The 19542-nt window shown below is 55.1% G+C and overlaps 1 long non-coding RNA gene across 1 annotated transcript; it reads right to left on the bottom strand.

Annotated features, from left to right (window-relative positions):
* Positions 1-13941: 13941 nt before the first annotated feature.
* On the bottom strand, positions 13942-18966 carry LOC122208996. Its single transcript, XR_006197395.1, has 3 exons — positions 16883-18966; positions 16316-16493; positions 13942-16127 (listed from the first exon to the last, which is right to left on the bottom strand). It is a non-coding gene; the product is annotated as an uncharacterized LOC122208996 (long non-coding RNA).
* Between the last annotated feature and the right edge of the window lie 576 nt (positions 18967-19542).

The raw sequence follows: 19542 nt of genomic DNA, 5'->3' as shown, positions 1-19542 counted from the left end.
TCCTGAGATGTAAATTAAATAAACCTCGAATTACAGAGGCAATTACAATGCAAAATACCAACCAAAATCAAATGCCCGTGAAAACACTAGATCCAGAAACCTGTGGTATAGGGCCAAAGCTGCACTTGGAGGGGGAATGATAGTCTTAAAATGCTTAAATGCATTGGGAATACTAAAACGGAAAGAGCTTGATGATGAACAAAATAAGCCGTCCACTCAAGAAACCAGAAAAATAAACCAAGGGAAAAAAGGTAAGGAATGTAAAAAGGCAAAAGCAGAAATGGATGAAGGATAAAACAAAACACAGAGTGAGTCAACTAAACCTAACGGTACTTCTTTGAAAATGTTGACGGACTAGGCAAACGTTTTGCAAGTGTGATGAGAGACAGGGGAGGCCACTATCTACAATCAAAGAGGGGAGGGGGGTGCTGTCTGGCTCTATCGGTAGAACACACGACTCTCCATCTTGGGGTTGTAAGTTTGAGCCCCACGTTGGGTGTAGAGCTTACTTAAAAATATAAATCTGAAACAATAAATACAATAAAAAGAGAGACTGGTCTGGTTGCAGTAGAGGGTTGGTTCTTGGTTAGATGCACAATAACCAAACACACGAAGGGAAGAGGGTGTGGAATACCCGGGAATGGCTCCCCGGCGGCCACTCCTCTCTCATGATGGCAGTCGCCGCCTCCGGTAAAAGAAGCTCAAAGTGTCAGATACTCACTTTCCCAGAGGGCCTTGCAGCTCCGGGTGGCCGTGTAACCAAGTTCTGGCCAATGAAGGGAGGAGCGAGCCAAAAGTCGCGTCCACGCCTCTGCCCCCACCCGAGGGAGGCGCCAAGAGCGCTCTCCATGGAGTTTGAAAGCTATTTCCTAAATCAGTGGTGTCCAATATTAGGTTTCCGGGCAAGGGCACAACTAGGAAGCGTGGATGGCTTTGAGTCCACACTCTTAACCCTGATACTATCCAGCCCCCCAAATGGGAAATGGCTCTCGTATGCGCGCCCTTCCACCAAGTTCACGTAAGAGCGAGCAACGTACATAGGGCTGGAACCCAGGTACACCAGTTAGAATTTCTCTTCGGTGGCCAGGAAGGGACTGGAAATAACACAAGACAAAGAGAGAGAAGGCTAACATACAAGATGAAAGGGAAACTGGTGCGAGTGAGGGCAGCTTACATGGATAGAAGACTATTTCTCTCTCACGGAAAGACTTCCCAGAGGCGGATTGCTCAGACCTGGAATCGCGGCTCCACGGGGGCATTAGAGACACAGCGCCTTCTGGGTTTCTGCCCCATCATTCGTGACGCGGGGGTGCCATTCCCTTGGTCACCTCGTGGTCCAAGATGGCTGCTGGAGCCGCCGCAGCCTCGTCCACGTTCCAGGCCGGCCGCGGAAAGAAAGGGACCGAGGGCAAACACAGCCCCACGCAGGTTGCGCCCCCTTTAAGAAACCTTCCCCAAAGTCCCGGCCTGCGCCGGCCGCTTACATCTGATTGGCCAGCTGTTAGTCACATGGCCACCCTAGCTGCAAGGGAGGCTGGGACTTGTAGTCTTTCCCCTGGGTATATCGCCGCCCCCAGAGAACCTCAGGGTCCTGCGTCGCAAGGAAGAGAGGAAGAAGGGATCCCGGGTGGGCAGCTGGCAGGCGGGGCCACACGGGACCTTGGAACTCCTTCCTAAACTGGACAAAACAGCCTTTCTCACCTAAGCCCGAAGGGAAATTGTCACAGCCACAGCATTCAGGGTTTGCGAAAGACAGTGGTTGTGTTCAGTTGGGGGTTGCTTTGTGCAATGCAGAATGAGGCCAGCGGGAGGGACAGGGTGGAGGGAGCCAAGGAGGAGGCTGCTTGGGTTTCTAGGTCAGTCGGATTCCAGATCCCATATCCTCAGGGTGTGGAGGCTCGGATGTCCCCAGGACCAAAGCTCCCGTCCCTCTAGGCATCCCTGGGCTCCAATCCCCTTCTGTTAGCAGTTCCCGGAAAGACCAGTGACCGCAAAACGATACTAGCTCCTGTATCTCGAGTATCGACCGTCCTTTTGCGAACACGTGCTCAATGAATTTCTACAGCAACACTTCAGAGTAGTTACTGCCACTTGGTCCATCTTCTAGATGAAAAAACTGAAGCCACGGGGCGCCTGGGTGTCTCAGTCGGTGGAGTGGCTGACTCCTGCTCAGGCCGCCATCTCACAGTTCGTGAGTTCGAGCCCCACATGCGGCTCGCTGCTGTCGGCACAGAGCCCTCTTCGGATCCTCTGTCCCCATCTCTCTCTCTGCCCCTCCCCTTCTGGCTCTCTCTCTCTCTCTCTCTCTCAAAAATAAACATTAAAAGAGAAAGAAAGAAAGAAAAAAGAGAAACTGAGGCACAGAGAGCTTAAAAACCTTGCTCTGGGTCCCCCAGTTCCCACAGCTGCTGGGTGGAGAAGCTAGCTGGTAAGTCCCCCTCATTCCTCAGCAGGGCAGGCCAGTCAAGAGCGGAGGCTGAGCGCCCAGACAGAGCTGAGCTGGCCACTTTCAGCGGGGGGCGGAGGCACGTTGCTCTTCCTCGCCTATAAAACCGAGATAGTAGTGCCCACCCCTAGAGTTGTTGAAAAGAGTCAACTACGAGTAAAGGATCTATGCAGAAAAGGTTGGTAAATGCTTTTGGCCCTAGGTGTGAGCTTTTGGCAACAGGCAGGGGGAAAAGTCAAAAATCACGATTTTTCTGGAATATGTTCTTCTTGGGGGGACTTAATTGATCCTATCCTGCACAGGTTTGCCGCACTTTATGTAAGATGTGATGTTCCTGAAAATGTTAATCGCTGAAAGTGTCTTCCAAGGAAAAATAATAAAGTGTATGAGCTTTTTTTTTTGGTAATGTTTATTTATTTTTGAGAGAGAGAGAGGGAGAGAGAGAGAGCGAGCATGAGTGGGGAAGGGACAGAGAGAGAGGGAGACGCAGAATCTGAAGCAGGCCCCAGGCTCTGAGCTGTCAGCACAGAGCCTGATGTGGGGCTTGAACTCACAGTTCGTGATCATGACCTGAGCCAAGGTCGGATGCTTAACCGACTGAGCCACCCAGGTGCCCCACGTGTGAGCTCTCAGAATCACGGTGCTGATCATCACTGGCCCCGGGGTAACGTGCTCTTAGCACAGATTTTCTGACTTGCTGCTCACAGCCTCCCTTTGAAATGGGGCCACGTTTTTCCAATCTCCTAGCTGTTTATTAAACATACGCATCCCAGGTCCCTGCCTGGCTCCAGGAAATCTGTGTTTCCAGGGAAGAGACCCGGAAGCTGAATTTTTTACATCAATAGTCTGGGTGATCTTTGTCACCTGGGAAGTTGGAGGACCTCGATGCAGGGACTGGTTCACAAAAAAAAAGGAAAGAGAGGCACAAAGAGAAGGAGGCACCTTGTCCGAGGCTACTCAGCCAGGAAGGGCCGAGTTGGCCCAGAGAGGGGCAGGAACCAGCTCAGGATCACACAGCGGGTTTCGGACTGGAGACTGGGGCTCTCCTCTGCCCCAGGAGGTTGAGAGCAGCCCCCCCAAGTCCCCTACAAAGCCACAAAGGCCGGATGGCGCTTGGGTCCCCGGATTCCACTACAGCCACGGATGGGGCCCAGACTGGGCGGCCAGGGGAGCCGCGGCCTCTGTCTTGCCCCCATTCCTCCCCCCTCACCTAAGATGCCTTTTCTCAAGTAACCCTCCTGCGGTGGGGAGGGCAGGGGTGGGGGCAGGAATGACCTTGAGGCCAGAGCACACAATGGCCCAGTCACTGTCTGGAGGCCTGCCAGTGAGAGGAAGGAAACATGCCCTGTTTTTCTCCCCTGGGCTGGAATGTTGATGCAGGATGGAGAGAGAGAGGAGGGCGAGCCGAGGGAGGAGGAGGGAAAAGAGAAGGAGGGTGGAGGGAAGGGAGGAGAGTGGAAGAAGGAGAAGGATGAGAAGAAAGAGGAGAAGGGGCGGGGGGTGCGGTGGGGATGGGGGGGTGCCCGGCACCAGGGTGCCAAGGCCAGACTTTGGGAACCAAGCAGGGAGTCTGCTCAGCTCCAGCCAGGCCCGACACACAGTGCAGAGCCCAGAGAGGACGTCCCAGGCCCCTAAGGTTGCACAGGACCAGGGCAGCCAAAGGGCCTCGCCTTAGCCGCCAACCACAGGCAAGAGCTCCCTGAGTTCCCACAGTGACCTTCAGAAACAGGTGTCAGCCCTTGAAGTCCTCAGAAGGGGAAACAACGGCCCCCTGACTATTGTTCCAACAAACCACACAACTCCTGCCCCAGGACCTTTGCACTGGCCTTTCTTCCTGCCAAAAATGGTCTTACCCTCAATCAATCGATTCAGGTCTTACCCTGAATCAATCCATTCAGGTCTCTGCTCAAATGTCACCTCCTCACAGGGGCCCCCCGAATACCCCGTGTTGTCTAGCTTTGTCCTTCTGAGCATTTATGACACACCCACGCCCAACTTTATAGGATATATTTCTTTCTTCACCTATTCATTATCTGTCTTCTCCACCAGACTGTGAGCCCCACGAGGCAGGGATTTGCTCCTTTGTTCACTACAGTGTGTGTCTATCACCTAAGTAATCGGCCCGGTTCCTTCTGGATTCTCCAGGGCATTACCCAGCCTACCGCAAGCTAAGACCCGAAAGCACACAAGATCCAGGTAGAAAGTTGGCAGGGAAAAGCATTTCAAACAGAGGGCACAGAATGTGCAAAGTCCAGGAGGCAGGAAACCAGGTTCACGGCCAATATGGCTGGCGCGGTAGCAGGCCACCGGGAAGAATTTGGCCTTGGCCGTCACCTTGAGTGGGAGCCACAGTGTGGGGGGGTGGGCGGAGCTGGACAGGCTCCGTCTCGGGTTCTAACAGGATCCGTCCGGCTGGAAGAAATATAAGAAAAAGAGCAGGTAACAGGTAGACAGGAGGCAAAGGCAGCCGGGCCGGGGGAGGCTGTGGACACGGGGGGGGGAGAATAGATTTTGAACGTGAAGCTCAGGACGCGGCAGAGGGAAGAGAGGAGTCAAGGGGTCTCCGAGCTCAGGGCCTGAGCAGACGCAGGGCGGGGGCTGGAATGGAGGCCTGGGCGTTCGAGAGGCCAGCGAAGCGGGAGCCGGGCCCAGACCCCGAGGCGCACAGGCGGCTCCATGAAGGAAGTTGGCACAAGCGGCGGACTGTGGTTTTCACCCACCTCGAGGGGCCCCTTATCCTCTCCCCCAACTTCCCCTCACGCCGGGTGGAGCCGGCCTTTTGTTTGTTTCCCTCTCGTCATCCGTTTTATGATGGGGAAGGCTGGTTTTCCCCTAACCCAGCAGACGCCTCTTCCCTCTGCCTGTCCCTGACCCTCCCGCCTTGGGAAGCCCCGCGCTGGCCTCCGAAAATGTCCCTGCAGGCGGAGGCCCCTGCCACCCGTTCATCTGGCCAGATGGGCCCCGAAAGGGGAAGCGGGTCGCCCAGAGTCACCCGGCATGTGGTCAACTCAGGCCTTCAGGGTCCCGTCTCCTCGGTGCCCCACCACAGCCCCGGGAGGCGGGGTGGGGAGGAAGCAGAGGTTTGTCTCCACGTTTCACACGAGAAAACTGGAGCTCCGAGGGAGGCCCGAGCTCACCCAAGACGCCGCACGGACCGGGAGCGTTGGGATGTGAACCCAGCTCCTGACAGACGGGGCGGCTCCGTTGTGAGCTGTGAGGAGAAGGCGGTGGGGGACCCAGCCCCGTCCTGCCAGGGCGCAGTGGGGGTACAGACCGGTCGCGGACAATGACAGCCCAGCCCCTGGTCGGGGCTGGGATGGGGGAGCCCGGGAGACTGGGTGGGGGAACACCTGACCCAGCCAGGGGCCACAGAGGGCTTCCAGGAGGAGGAGACCCAGAAGGTAAGCGGGAGTTAACAGGTGCCAATGTTCCAAGGCAGGGAACAGCACAAAGGCCCAGGATTGAGAGGAAACCTTAGGGCTCCTCAGTGACCATGTCCCTCCACTGATGAAACTCTCCGATGACCTACCCTGGCAAACCCTTCAGCCTGACGTGCATTCATTCATTCAAACCTTCCCTGGGGTATGTCGTTAGTGCCAGCCCCCGTGGGGACATAGCAGTGACTGCAGCAGCCCCTTGGGACCGTGACCCCGACCCAGGGTGGCAGGGAGGGCGTCCTGGAGGAGGAGGCATCTACTCCAAGACCCGAAAGGGCGGTAGGAGGGATGCTGGGAAAGAAGCAGGGAAGGGTGTTCCAGGCAGAGGGAACAGCCTGTGCAAAGGCCTGAAGGTAAGTTCTGAGTCAAACAAGCTGCTCATGGCTCAGATGAAACAGGGTGGTCTGGGAGAGGCTAGAGAGGCCAGCCTTGCCGGCTTCCTTCCAGGGCACTGGGGAGCCATGGAAGAGTTATGAGCGGACTGGCAACAAGGTAGGCTCGTGAGTCAGAAAGACCTCCCCAGCATCCACAGAGGATGAACGTAGGGAAGCCACAGAATCACAGGCGGGACTTTGCAAGGTCCGGGAGACTCGTGCCCAGGTCTGAGGGAGGGGATCCACCATTTCTGGGTGCTCCGGGTGGGAAGCCTGGCCCACAGCAACCACTAGGTGGTGCCAGTAAACCACTAGCCGGGGCTGAGCCCACACGGGGCGGTCAAGTCCACAGCCCTGCAGAACTTCCCGGCCCCTGGGTCAGGGGAGCAAATCTGACCTGCCCTTTGCCTCTCCCTGTGCCCGTCCCGGCTCCCTCCGGAGCTGGAACTTGCTAACAGTGAGATTTCCAGAGGCTGCTCGGACCCCAGGGCTCCAGGAAAAGAGCTGCAGACAGGTTCACCTCTGTCATCACACTGGAAGCTCAGACTGGATCACCTTGTCACCTCTCCCAGACGGGAGGACTTTTACCGCCCCTATAAGACTGGCGCTTCCCTGTCTCCCCCACCTGATTAGAAAACCATCATCCTACATGTCAGCATGGACCCTCCTTACCTCCCCCAGCAGACTAGAAATCCAGACTAGCTACGTCTTCATCCAGGGACCTGGGATTCATCCTCTCTATCCGATTCTCTATCCGGGAAATTCTGCCTGCCTCGTCAGACTTGCCGAGGGCTCCACATGCCCCCAACCAGCTGAGTCTCTTTGTTTCCCCCATCGGATTGAGGAGACCTTTGTCTCCTGCTCAGACCAAAGGGGAAGAATCTTCCAACCTTGCAAAGCTTTGCTGGTCCTTCCTCTCTTTGTGGAAGGAACCACGCCCGATTTACGGAATGGGAAACTGAGGCACCGAGCAGTGATGCAGCATGACCCTGCTTCATCGAGCTGCACATGCTCCGGTTCCCCCTTCACCCCTTCCCCACACCTGCCCTCCGCCCTCCCCGCACCCTGGGTAACTCCCCTGGCACAGGGAATAGGGGAATTTTGCCCGCTGGCCTCTGAGCTTGCTTGCCCATAGGGGTGGCGCCTGGAGGCCCGGGGTTAAAGTCCGGAGCTGGGCTTGGGGTTCAGGGCAGGGAGGGAGGGAGGGGCAGTGGCCTAAGCTGCGAGGGACTCCCCAGAAGGACAAGACTTCCCAGCTGTGGAGGACAGGGGATGGGCCGGTGGGGCTAAGGATGGGCAAGGCAGCACCATGTCCCTGCAAATGGAGGTGGGGTGGGGTTCAAATCTCCCCACTCCGGGTCCCCCCTGCGTGGCCTTGGACCGGGAATTTGCAGCCTCTCCAAGCCTCGGTTTCCCCAGTTGTGAAAAGGGCATGATACTTCTCTGGATGGTTGTGAAGTCTCCCTGAGTTCACGCAAAAGAAATCCTAGGGGCGGTTAGTGGCCGGGGTTTCAACATGGACCCCTCCCTCCCCCTTCTCGGCACTGACCCTCTTCACTCTACCCTCCCCTACCTTCCTAACCCAAGCCACCTGCTCTCTCCCTGCACAGCTGATCTCCCTGCAGAGCCAGAGAGGTCTTCCCAAAACTCAACCTGATCCCCAGCTCCAGACCTGCTCTGGCTCCCCAGTGCCCTCGGGAAGAATGCTGACACTTCACCAAGGCCACGGGCCTACTAGGGCCTGTGCGAAGTGACCACTGTCGTCTCTGCCCTCCTTTCTGTCCTTCAGACACATCCTTGTGCTCTCCTCTTTCAAACACTCCCTCACGGGGTTCAGGTGCTAAAACATCACCGCTCCAGGAATGTCTTCCCTGATCACCCTGATCATGGCCGGCTTTCCCTCCCTCTCCCGGCTCTCTGTTGCCCCTCATAGCCCCCACCACGGTAGAAGGAACAAGTGTTGGGGTGCCACAGTCAAAATAGCCTCTGAATCCTGCCAGTTCTTCCCATCTCGGCTGGCCCCATCCCGGCCCAGCCACCATCACATCACCTGTAGCCTGGACCATCACTGTCTCCCCACCAGGCTCCCTGCCTCCCTCCTTGCCCCCCATATGCAGCCAGAGGCACCCCGTTAAAGCCTAAGTCAGATCACATCCCTCCCCTGCTCAGAACATTCCATGGCTCCCATCTCCCTCTGAGTAAAAGCTAAAGTCCTTGTGGTGGCCCTCCTGACCCACTCAACACCGCCCCCACCTCACTTCCGCTCGCTGCCCCCTTGCCCATTCTGCTCCGGCCACACTGCCCTCTAACAGCCACTGGGACCCGCCTCAGCCTCAGGGCCTCTGCACTTTTTGTTCCCTTGGTCTAAACACCCTTCCCCCCAGACGCATGTATGGCTTTTTCTCTCACCTCCTTCAGTTTTTTCCCCAACTATCACTCCTTATAGGGGCCTCCCTTGGCCACTCAACTTAAGAAACACTTTCAACCACTTCCCACCTCTGTCCCTCGCCAGCTTTGTTTTTCTCCATGGCAAATACCTGACGTTGTGTGTATTTTCCTTGTCTTATTGACAATCTGTCTCAGGGACTGGACTCTGACTCCCCGAGGGCCGGAAACTTATTTGTTCACTACCAGAGCAAGGCCTAAAATACCCGTCGGCAGAGTGAATGGAAGAAGTAAGACGTCTGCTAGTTTCAAAAAGTACAAAATGGAAGAGAGAAGCCACCTATCCACCATGACCCCTGACCCTGTCCCTCCCAGCCTCTGCTTTTTCCAGTTTCTTGTGGTTCATTCCAGAGATTGTTTACCGACAAGAAAATGCACGCAAATGTTTCTTCCCCCCTCTGCCCCGCCGTTTATGCCAGTGGCACACACCTTGACCCTGCCCTGCATTTTTTTCCCTCTAGCAGCACATCTGGAAGATCCGATTGTATCATGCCAGGAACTGATTTCTTTTTCTTTCTTTCTTTCTTTCTTTCTTTCTTTCTTTCTTTCTTTCTTTCTTTTTTTTTTTTTTTTTTTGCAAGCAGCTGCATGTATGGTGACCATAGTGGAGACCACTTTGGTCACAATTATTATTTACCAAGAGTGGTTGTTGGGGAGGCAGGGGAGCGGGGGGAATGGGTGATGGGCATTGAGAAGGGCACTTGTTGGGATGAGCACTGGGTGTTGTATGTAAGCAATGAATCACGGGAATCTACCCCCCCGCCCCCGAAACCAAGAGCACACTGTATACAATGTGTGTTACCTAACTTGACAATATATTATACTTAAAAAAAAAAAAAAAAAAGTGGTTGTGGCTTGGCGGCCAGGAGCTCATATCCACCTCACAGACCCAGAAACAGATGGTAGCTCTGTCACCAGCACCTTTGCACGCCGCTAGCCGGAGCGCAAACTAGTGCAGCCACCTTGGAAAACGGTTTGCCAATTTCCCCTGAGGTTAAATACACACTTCCCATATGACCCAGCAATTTCATTCCTGGGTAATTTACACAAGAGAAATAAAAACCTAGGGTCACACAAAAACCTGTACGCACATGTTTATAGCAGCCCTATTCATAATCACCAGTAGCTGGAAACAACCCAAAGGTCCTCCAACTGGTACATAAATAAGCCAACTGTGGCGCCCCCAGCCACGCCCCCAGAAGTGGGATACCAGGCAGCAGTGAAAATCAGCAAGCCACTGACAATACACACCACCGCATGTGTGAATCTCAGATGCATCAAGCTGCGGGAAAGAAGCCAAACTCAAAAGGCTACATTACTCCGTTTGTTAGACATTCCGAAAAGGGCCAACGATAGAGACAGAAAACAGATTGGTGGGTGGTTGCCAGAGGCGGGCTGGGGAAAGATGTGACCACAAAAGACCAGGAGGAGGGGATTTGGGGGAGGCGATGGAAATCATTTGCATTTTGATTCTGGTGGTGGCTATACAAACGCAAGCGGGGGGGGGGGGGGGGGGGGGGGGGGGGGGGGGCACGTTGTTTACAGAACCGCACATCAAAGAGTGAATTTTTCTGCATGCACATTTTTCAATAATTTTAATACTGTGTGATCCCATTCCTGTAACATTCTGGAAAAGCAAAACTATAGCGAGGGCGCCTGGGCAGCTCAGTCAGGTGAGCATCTGACTCTTGGTTTGCACTCAGGTCGTGTGGTCTCATGGTGCATGGGTTCAAGTCCTGCATTGGGCTCCTTGCTGACAGCTCGGATCCTGCTTGGGATTCTCTCACTCCTTCTCTCTGCCCTTCCCCTGCTGTGGTCTCTCTCTCTCTCTCTCTCTCTCTCTCATTCTCTCTCAAAATAAATAAATAAACTTAAAAATTTTTAATTAGGGGGGCACCTGTGTGGCTCAATCAGTTGAGCGTCCAACTTCGGCTCAGGTCGTGATCTCATGGTTTGTGGGTCCGAGCCCTGCGTCGAGCTCTGTGCTGACAGCTCAGAGCCTGGAGCCTGTTTCAGATTCTGTGTCTCCTTCTCTCTCTCTGCCTCACCCCTGCACTCACACTCTGTGTCTCTCTCCTTCAAAAATAAATAAACATTTAAAAAAATTTTTTAAATTTAATTAGGGGTACCTGAGTGACTTTCAGTTAAGCGTCCAACTTCAGCTCAGGTCATGATCTCACAGCTTGTGGGTTTGAGCCCCACATCGAGCTCTGTGCTGACAGGTCAGAGCCTGGAGCCTGCTTTGGATTCTGTGCCTCTCTCTTTCTCTGCCCCTCCCCCACTCACACTCTGTCTCTCTCCTTCAGAAATAAACATTTAATTTTTTTTTTAATTTAAAAAATTTAATTAATTAAAAAAAAAAAGCTATAGCAATAAAAAACAGATCAGTGGCTGCCAGAGACTGAGGATGTAGGGAGAGTTTGACTGTGAAGGAGAACAGGGGGTTTTGGGATGATGGAAATGTCCTGTATCCAGCTTGCGTATGACTCTACGACTATAAACTTTTATCAGGACCCGTCCAACATAGACGCTTAAAATGCGTGCATTTTACTATATGCAAATTACACCTCAATAAAGTTGATTTCTTTAACAAAGTTGATTTTTAAAATCTTATCTTCTCTTGCTCTTCCCTGGCTGTGTGACCTCAGGCAAAGCCCCTCACCTCTCTGTGCATCAAGTGAAGGAGGAGGGAGACGGGGGAGGAAGCGATCACATCCAGGGTGAGGACTCAGGTCTCACCCACAGGTACACAGGTACACGCAAGAAACATTATAAACAAAACAGAAGGTCTTTGTGAGCCTTTGGGGAGGAACTGGCCACACAGCCATGAGCTGCTCACAATGGCTCCTGTGTTTTGGGAGGGCCTGTCCTGGACCGAGCTCCCTCAGGTCTTACCTGGGTCCCTGCGCACTCCTTGGTTGACCTAGAAAAGCCAGTGGAGCCATCCCTGGGCCCCAGAGGGACAGTACGAATCGGCACAATTCAGAGCATTGTAAGAAAGCCTTTTTCAACAGTCAGATGGGCCCGACACACCCATCCCCTGAGGTCCCAGCTGTTTGGGGCGGTATTTGTTGGGTGTGTACAGCGTGGGGCCTGCCCTCAGCTTCACACACAGGGGAGACAGGCGCGTGACACCCCAGAACGATTGGGGCTCTGGGGGGGGGGGGGGGGGGGGCGGGGGCAACCCAGGCAAGAGGTGGGGGAGGGGGGAACCCGGCCCAGCCTACCGAGAGAAATCAGGGAGAGCTTCCTGGAGGAGAAGCTGCCGGAGTTGGTCCCCCACTGTGTTTTTGGAACACCTACCTCGTGCCCTGGGTTGGCTCTGGGAGGAAGAGGTATTATTTTTGAGGCTGAAGTGAAAAGGGCTGTTGCGGGGATGGGGGGTGGGGGGGTGGTGGGAAGAGGTTGCTATTGAAAGCAGGGAGGGGCGCCTGGACGGCTGAGTCCCTTAAGCACCCGACTCTTGATTTCAGCTCAGGTCATGATCTTAGGGTTGGGGAGTGCGAGCCCCGCATTGGGCTCCTCTGTGCTGACAGTGAGGAGCCTAGCGGCTTCCCCCGGGGTTCGTCCACACCTGCAGGGAAGGCGAGGGGAGGCAATGGGAATGAAGAGGCGGGAAGAGCCCGCAACCAGTAAGACCTGGTCCTCAGGCCTGCCAGAGAGAGGCCCTCCCCAGCCAGAGTCGGGGGCCTTTGCCAGAGGAGCTTCCTCCATCCCGAACCTTTAAGGCAGGTGCGTGTTAGGTTTGCAGAGGATGTATTTCTATCATTCTTTACTTCCCAAGACTCTCTGATGCGAGCGTTCCCCTTCCTAGATTCTGTTGGTCTTGGCTCCTGAAGTTTCTCTGCTCCTTTGAACCTTTGATTCTAGGAGTTGCTCATTCATTCAGTGACAATTTATTGAGCCTCTCTGCGTGTCGGGGGCTGAGGATACAGAAAAGAACAAAACATATAAAATTCCAGCCTCAGGGGAAACCACAATTACTGAGCGATCACCAGGCGCCAGGTGCCATTCTGGGTGCACACATATAACTCATCCCATCCTTCAACCAACCCTGGGAGTTACAGAACCCCCCCCCTCCATCATCCCCATTTCACGAATGGGGAAACTGAGGCCCAGGATTCCGGAATGCCCTTGTTCCAGAAAGTCCGGGACTCTAGATTTCTTTACCCTTAAGGTTTTAGGGTCCTAGGGGCACCTGGGTGGCTTGGCCAGTTAAGTGTCCGACTCTTGAGCTCAGCTCAGATCTTGATCTCAGGGTCATGAGTTCAAGCCCTGCATCGGGCTCCATGCTGGGCATGGAGCCTACTTAAAATAAAAAAAAAAAAAAAAAAGATTGTAGGGTTCTAGAATTTTTTGTCCTAAAGATTCTGTTGTGCTTGGACCCAAGTAGACAATGGACACAGGGAAAAGTGCTCAACCTTGTTACTGAGCCAGGAATTGCAAATTAGAACCACCATGAGATTTTCACACACGCACACGCACGCCTGCGTGCAGGATGACTCATATTTTAAAAGTCTGGCCAAAACCAGTGCTGGCAAGGATGTAGGGCGAGCAGAACCCGCAGCAGACATTGGAGATGGGAGTGAAAATTGGGGCAATCACACGGGAAAACCGTCTGGCCATATCTCACCCAGCTGGACGTATACACATCATCTACCCCATCCTACGACAATCCCACTCTTGGGTGATGCAGAAAAACGGGGGCTTGTTGGCACCAGGAGATACATACGGCATTGTCCAAAAAGTCAAAACCACACACACGCTCATCACCAGGAGAATGGATTAACAGATTGTGGTGTATCGGGCAAGAAAGTCGTACGCGGCAATGAAAATGAAGGCCAATAGACACGAGAATGTGGACACACTTCACAGGTATAAAAGCGAGTGCAAACAGCCAGATCCGAGAGGTTGCACTGTAAGATCCCTTTATTTAAAAACTCAGAACTGTAGGGGCGTCTGGCTGGCTCAGTCGGTGGAGCGTGTGACTCTTGGTCTTAGGGTTGTGAGTTCGAGCCCCATGTTGGGTGTAGAGATCACTTAGAAATAAAATCTTTTCAAAAAATAGTATGGGGCGCCTGGGTGGCTCAGGAGGTTACACATCTGACCTCGGCTCAGGTCACGATCTCTCGGTTTGTGAGTTCTAGCCCACAAACTCTGCTCTGTCTCTCTGTCTCTCAAAAATAAATAAACGTCAAAAAAAATTTTTTATTAAAAAAAAAAGTATGGGGGCGCCTGGGTGGCTCAGTCGGCCCTGTTCTGCTCCTCAGATGACTTGGGTCTCCAGGGGGCAACATTCCTGGGCCCGAAAGGCAGGAGGGCGGCGGAGGGAACCCGCAGGAGGAGAATTGGGATCTGAAACACACAATACGATTTGATTTTCCCAGAAGTGAGCCAATCCACTGTGACGCCACGTAACCACAGGAGGCCAAAGTGACAAGTTCAGAGATGGGTAATGGCCAAAGGAGCTGCCACAAGCCGACAGCCACCCCCACCCGCATCTCCTGCAGGGCATGACTGGAGGAGCGCCCCCCGCCCGCCCCGGTTTACCCCATCTGTCACCAGCCAGCCCAGAGCCAGGCAATCCACGGGTGCGGCCTCACGCCTTCCAGATGTGCAAACGGCCTGTCCAGAGTCGCAGAGCCGAGAAGCGGTGCCAGGCGTTGCTTCCGGCTGGCGACCCGACTCCACAAAGTCTGGTGGTGGAGACCCCCGCCCTGGTCCTCCCTCTCCTGGGAAGGGGGCTGGAGGGCAGGGGTGGCTCCCGCTGGGACGATAGTTGGGGCACAGGAGAGGACAGTTCGCCGTGGCTCTGGCTCAAATGAGGAAGAGCCTGGTGTGACCTCGGCGTTCCCAGGAGCCCAGGGAACTTTTACATCTGTATTTTTAGGCCCTGGTGGCCGCAGCAGTGGTTGTGGCCTGGGGCTGGGGACAGGCCAACTTCCAGGAAAAAAGGCTGGCTCTCCAGGGAAGGTGTTGTCCCTTCCTCCGGGATGGGTTCTGGGCTGTGCCCTGGGGAGTGCGTTTGCAAAGTGGCGGGGACTCCAACTGGGGGAGCCTTGTCCCGTCTCAGGGAGTGGCTGGGTGGTCGGGAGAGAGAGACTTCCCCCGACTCAGGGCTCTGGAAGCAAGCACTAATCTGACGGAGGAGACAGGCAACAGCTCCCTCCTGAGTAATCCATGCTTCCCATTTAATGCTGGGGATAAGATTAATCTCACCCTCACAGGGCTCCCCATACAACGGCCAATTCAAGCTCCACAACTCAGCGCGACAGTCCGATGGAGGAGGCAGGACCCAGACTCACGCTCAGGGAACTTTAGAACGATGGCGGAGGCATGCCCACCATCTTCAGGAAGCTCTAGTCTAATACTCATCCGGATGTCCCCCGAAGGGGGCAAAATTGCCCCCCTCAATTGAGAACCGATGTCCTTAGACAGACGAGGGGAACATGTTGCCTCATCTCGAGCGACCTCCCAGTCCCCAGAGAGGCATGCCCCAGACACCCCCCCCCCCCCGGGGAAAATTCCCAGTCTGATAGGGGAGGCATCACTCACTCTTAGAGATAATCTAATCCGTGGACAAGTGACACACGCCCCCTTCTGAGGGAGATCCTGATCTGATGGAGGAGGGAGAACGCAACTCAAAGGCACAAGGAACTCCTACACTGACGGGGAACCTATCCCCACCCCAGGGACCTCCCAGTCTGATGGAGGAGGTCTGCTCTAGTCTGATGAGGGAGGCCGACTTTTTTTTTTTCTCGTACATTCTCCCTCCCTTCTTGCCCACTGAATGAGCAAGGCAGGGGGCTTCCTCCTCCCTCCTCCCCAGCTCTGTGGTGTATCCCAGAATCAGGGAGCTTCTACAGGAGGACACCACGGTTTCCCAGCCCTGGGACTTCCCTTCGTTGGTCAGCCCAAGACCAGGGCCCCATGGGGGTGAGACGTGCCTGCCCTACAGCTCCCTGCTCACCTGTTCCTCAGATGACTTGGCTGGCTCAGCCCCTCAAGGCAGTGGCCGTAATGACACCACCCAGCTATCGAGCTTCTGGTGTGCCAGGCTTGGCCGGGGCTTTCCGCACCTGACTCAGGGCGCCCTACTCGGGGAAGGACGGGGTCCATCCCCACCTTACAGACCAGGCTCAGAGGCCAGAAACCGGCAGAGTGGAAAATAGGCCCAGATTTGTCTCCCTCCCGATGGATGAGTGTGACGTATGGGTGCCAGGTAAGTGTGCTGAGGGCTTCGTTGCTGACCCACTGGAGCCTCTCAGCCGTCACGTTACCGTTCCCATGACTCAGAGGGGGAAACTGAGGCTCGGAGAGATCAGATGCCGCTCCGAAGCCACCCAGGCAGAGACAACACTGGTGCTCTGGTTGTCTGACTCCAAAGTCCATCGGCACGGATCCGGTCTTCCAGAAAGGAGGTGCCTAGAGTCAGGAGGGCAAAAAGTTACCGAGAGCGGTCCGTGAGAAAGGGAAGGGGGAAGCGGGATTGGGAGGTGGGGGGCGGGGGGGAGGAACGATCAGGCCACCATGTCAGCCCAAGGGGGAGCCCCTGCAGCAAAGATTGCACACAGAGGAAGCCCAGAGTAGCAGAAATGGCCAGAATCCCCTACCTTGCCTGGCTCAGTCAATGGCCAGACGCTGCCAGGAGCTGGTGTCCCCGACTGGCAAGCTGAGGCAGAACTTGAAGGAACCAACTGTGGGAGGCTCTCAGCCAGCCATCTGCACGCGGGGCAGCCACGCCACATGTCTTTTCTTGAGAGATCCAAGCAGCCTCTGCCACTCCCATATCTGTATTAATAATAGCAATCGTTGAAAAATAGTACCTTCCGTTTCCCGAGAACTGACTCCTCGCCAGCTTGGGTCGACGCATTGCTAACTCCTTTGACCCTCACAACCACCCCATGAGGCGTTCGCTGGGTTTCGTCCCCATTTTATAGATGAGGAAACTGAGGCTCAGAGGGGATAAGTCACTTGCCCAAGGTCACGCAGCTGGTAAGTGGCAGAGCTGGGATTCGAAGCCAATTGGACAGGGAGCCCCATTTACGGATGAGGACGTTGAGGCCCAGCATTACGCCGCCTACCGTCTGTCTACGATCGCCTCACTGGGATCCCTCTGAGATTGCCCAACCCCACCCAGGGCAGATGCCAATATCCTTAGATGTCTCCCACCGCATCACCTTGGCCCGATAGAGGCAGTGCACGGGGCAGAGGATGTCTGGTCTCAAAGCCCGAGGAGAGGATGTTGCAATCCTCTGACTCAGCGTCGTGCGTGCAGACCCAGCAAGAGGGAGAAAAGGGAAGATCAAGTCTTGGCCAAGGCCCCAGAAGGGCTGATCCTGCTTGGTGCCAGGGGTTCCAGAAGCTGCCAAGGCCCCAGGGTGGGGAGGAACCAGGAGGTACAGGCCATGCTGCAGGAAGCTGGCCTGTATTCACTCCTGGGGGGTGGGGGGAAGGGCAGCCTCTGGGAGCAGGGCAGTCCGCAAACCCAGGGTGGAATCGCAGCCCAAAGCTGTGTGACCTTGGGCAGGGCCCCCCCAGCTCCAGGCTCAGGTCTGTTCTCCTCTGTCTGTGCAATCTGCTCGCTTTCCCGGAACCCTCTCTTCAATCTAAATCTATACCTTCCTGCCGCGACGCGACCTTCCCTCCATCAGCTCGACCCTCTCTGTGCCTGGAGCCTGTAGACAGAACATAGACCTGCTAATCTCTGGCCGTGACTTTGCCTCTTTGTGCCTGAGTTTTCCCCTCCTGAGCCATTCCCTTCTTAGGGGATAGGGGTCTGGAGTTAGACAGGAGGGGGAAGGCCTGTGGTCTCCGGGACCGATTGCCCCAGCAGCCGGGCTGCGGGGGACACAGAGACCTGGCATAAAAATCTTGATGACCCTGAGCAGGGACTCCGCTCCTCTGTTGTGTCTCTGTAAAATGGGAGTTTCAGCTGGATTTCCTCACGAGATGTCAAGAGGATTACGTGGGCCAATTCTTCGTGGGAGTTCGGCCCACGGCGAATGGGCCCATCTTGCTTTATCTCTGGGCGGAGAGCGTTACAGGGAAGGCCTGGCCCGGTGAGTTAAGGCAGGCAGTATGGAGGCAAGAAGGGACACCGTTCATTCATTCATTCAGTTATTCATTCTGTACACGTGGTCTCAATCTGCTCTGCAACCCTGTGAGGCAGGGCTGTTATGATCCCCAACAGTAAAGTCACCAACAAAGGCACAGAGAGGGAAAGCCACCTATCCATAGTCACACACAGCTGACACATGGCAGAACCGGGCCTCAAACCCATGTCCTCCAGGCCCAGCATGTTGGGTCCCAATTTCCTCAATGAAATGGGCCCGGCTGTTGAAACTTTAGGTTCCTGGATAGGAATAATTATCACCGTTGTTCCTGTGGTTATAATAGGGATCACAATAATTGCAGCCACACTGCCTTTAGCACTTCCTATCCATCGGGCCCTAGAGGACGGAAGCATTAGGGTCTCGATTTAGTCTGTCTGATAGGTGGGGAAGTTGAGGCTCCGCGAAGTTAAGTAATGGCCCGGAAGCCACACAGCTGATGAAAACAGAAGCTCGGGCCTCAGTTGGGAGCAAAACTTGGGACAGAAAAAGGCCCAGGAATTAAGCCAATGGGAACCTAGTATCTAACAAGCACTATCCTCCCCTCTTGGAAGGCCCCCAAGAGCAAGAAAGTGCCCCAAGGCCCACAGACTTCCAGCTAGGCCTTTGTTTCCTTCTCGGGACCTTGGACGGGCACAGGCTCGGCCCTTCCTTCCCTGGGGGTAGGGGTAGAAGGGAAGGAGCAGTGGGAGGGAAGAAAAGATTTGCACAGATACAAAAGGCAGCCTGCATGAGGGAAAGTGGTTAGACAACCATGCAGGACTTCCGGGCTCTCTCTGGGAACTTTCTGGGACTCATCCAGGGGCTGCCCCTGCCGGCAGGGGACCTCCGGAGCTCAAGCGCAGAGAGGGGAGACCCTAGTGCTCCCCGCCTGGGGTGCTGGGAGCCAGGGGGGAAAGGAGGGGGCAGCCGTCCTGGTTCCGCATCCTCCATTCCCGACACCGGAGGGAGGCGGCTGTGGGAGCTGGGACTTTCCTGAGCAGTAGAAGATTCTGGGAAATTAGACAGCTGCAGGGCGGGGCTGACTCCAGGCCTCCCTTCTCTTCCCTTCCCTCAGTCGCTGCTTGATCCCAAGCACTCCTCTCTTCCCTCTGTCCCAAGGAGGCCCTCCTCAAACTGCTCCTCCTCCCTCAGACCATGCTCTCCGTCCTCAGACCCTCATGTCCTCACCCTCAAACCTCTTCCTCCATCAGAACCCACCCCCACCCCCCTGCCCCGCGCCAGCCAACTCTCTCCTCCTCCCTCCGAGCTGCTTTCCTCACTTGGTCCTTCTCAGACTTCCTCAGACAGTGCCTCCTCCTTCAGACCTTCTTCCCCCCCTCAGAGCCTCACCTCCTCCCTCAGACCTTCTTCCCCTCCCTCAGAGCCTCACCTCCTACCTCAGACATTCATCCTCTCCCTCAGATCCTCACCTCCTCCCTCAGACCTTCTTCCCCTCCCTCAGAGCCTCACCTCCTCCCTCAGACCGGTTCTCTCTCCCTTCTCCCCCTCTCTTAGACCATTTACTTCTCTCAGACCTGTCTTCCTCCTTTAGGTCCTCCTCCCTCAGACTTTTACCCGTCATCCATCCTCAGACTCAGACCCCCCAGCACTCTTTCTGGGCCCCTCCAAACCCCCTTCTGGGCCAAATGCATAACCCCCCTCACCACCACCCCCCCCCCAAGGCCCGTCTGGGCCCAAAGCCATCGCTCTATCTGCCCTAGGGAGGCTGGGAGGAGGAGGAACTT

The sequence above is a fragment of the Panthera leo genome, chromosome E2 (assembly GCF_018350215.1).
Source record: "Panthera leo isolate Ple1 chromosome E2, P.leo_Ple1_pat1.1, whole genome shotgun sequence".
NCBI classification, from domain to species: Eukaryota; Metazoa; Chordata; class Mammalia; order Carnivora; family Felidae; genus Panthera; species Panthera leo.
This window is presented reverse-complemented; position numbering and strand designations above follow the sequence as displayed.